This window comes from Aplysia californica, unplaced genomic scaffold (genome assembly GCF_000002075.1).
Source record: "Aplysia californica isolate F4 #8 unplaced genomic scaffold, AplCal3.0 scaffold00444, whole genome shotgun sequence".
NCBI lineage: Eukaryota > Metazoa > Mollusca > Gastropoda > Aplysiida > Aplysiidae > Aplysia > Aplysia californica.
In genome coordinates, this window is record NW_004797714.1 from 356,045 (window position 1) to 358,440 (window position 2,396).

Genomic DNA, 2,396 nt, shown 5'->3' on the forward strand with positions numbered 1-2,396 from the left:
AAAGCCACAACAAATTCAAATGATATATCCAACGTATCTTCTTGGAGGAAACGTGATGTTGTTTCATCCTGGTTTGTAAACGACGGGGTCCGGGTTATATGGGTGTTCTTCGTTTTTGTAATATCTCGTAAATTATATTTTTTTTCTCCCACCGATGTTGTGAAATGTAGACCAAGTTTGAACAAGACAGTATCGATGCTGACTGTGGTAACTAAAGATCGTACGTTGCAAATAGGTACGTCGCTGTTTGGTTTACTCCCTTCTTTGTGACTCTAAAAAGAAGCCCCCCCCCCTCCAGAAATGACTTTTAAAAATCATCCTTTTAAGAACAAAACAAAGCTTTTTATTTAAATACGCACAAGTAACGATTTTATGAATATCTAATAACAATGATGATGATGATGATGATGGTGATGATGATGATGATGATGATGATGATGATGATGATGATGATGATGATGATGGTAATAACAACAACAACAATAATAATAATAATAATAATAATAATAATAATAATAATAATAATAATAATAATAATAATAATAATAATAATATTCTTAATGATAATAATAATAATATTATATGATAATAATATATAATAAATAATAATAATAATAATAATAATAATAATAATAATAATAATAATAATAATAATAATAATAATAATTATAATAAAACGCAGATAACGAGAAACCGACGAGTTAGGGTCAAATCGAGGATTATATTGCAGAATTTTAAAAAGTATGCTGTTATCCAATTTAATAACTGATAATTATAATGGGTGAAATTTCCTATCACTAAACGAAACGCCGACTTGAAGAAGCATCACGCTGTTAAACAACTGACGTAAGACAGCAAGAAAGTGAGCAAACCCAAGGAACATTGTATGTTCCTCATGCTCTTACGTGCGCTCTGCAGTTAGTGTGTAAAGCTTTCTCTATCTTCTCAGTCTAAGCCGACTCCCCTGAGCACTTTTCTGGACTCCAAAGTTCGTTAAACATAGAACGTTAGTCAGCTCATTCATTATTGATGTGATGTCTGATATCCCAAGTGGTTTCTGCTGTTGATTCTGTGGGATATTTGACCTTCGACCCGTTTGATTTTCGGACCGGATACGATCAAACTGCAGACCCGACACAAATACAAAAATTAAATGTACTCCTCTTGTATGCTTAGAACTTTCAAAAACAAAATAGGTTTGAGCAAGTCTCTGCTTGAATAAAATCCAGGATGGCAACACCGTTGTTAAGTGTCTTATCCATTGAGTTATCCGGAAGCCCACACCTCACGGCTTGGAGCTTTTCGTCTTAGTATTGTTTCAATATTATGTTTCAGAGGACAGAAACAAAGTGGCCAATCCACTTGGACATTTTTTTGTCCATTTGTGACGCTGAGAGAGCGTGAAATGATAACCGGCTCGTTTACTTCCTTAGCTTTTGTGAAGCTGAAAGCGTGTAAGATGTAAGAAGGAGGATACAATCCGAGGCTTAAAGAAATACCCCTTGTAGTAATGCATTACAGTCAATAGAAACGCATGACTTCTGAAAAATGTTTGTGGTTAGGAATGTTTTTTCGCCCACGTCGTCGCACATAATTTAGATCTTTTTGGATGATTGTTTTGGACTAATTCAACCGTGCCTGTCATGACAAACCTCCGCTGATTGGATAACAATATCCAAGAGGAAAGGCGGAAATTCCTAATAAAACACCCCCACCCTTCTTTTTAGAGGGAATCGAACTCAAGCCTTCTGTCTGTAATAGCAAAGAGCCAAACCATTGCACAACAGACACTGATTTAACTCTCACCTCTGAAGAGATTAAGACAGAGCCTCCCGTGAGCAGAGGCTTGAACACTCCTCGTATATCCCAAGATTACGAACGGGTAAAAGTAAAGTCATTAAGTCACTTGATGTTACTTTCGCCCCATACAGTTTAAAGCTTGCTGTTTCCGGTTCCTGAAAAAAAAAGCTGCAACCCCACAATAACCCCACGGTTATCACGGATTTGCGCACTAGGTCAAGCACGATTGGAAGAAAAAAACCGGGGTAGGGACAGCTTTACTTTTGGAAATCGAAGCCGTGTCACCTGCCATACAGTCCCATAATAATATTATGCTATCACATGTTTTAATGGCACGCTTACGCTATACGTGCAACAGGGGTCCAAAATGAAAGGGGAAAGATTGGTCTTCGAAAGTGAGAACACTTTATTGCAGTGTAAGTGAGAAAGTGAAAATATTTGTAGATGCAGTCCTACTTTCTTTATATTTTTATGAACCATTTGTGCGAAGTTTCATAATTTACTATGTTTTCTCCTTCGAGCACAGTTGAATACCAGCCTGTTCAACTTGAACTGTCGGAAACACCATTCCCAACGATATACGAGACTATAAGAGC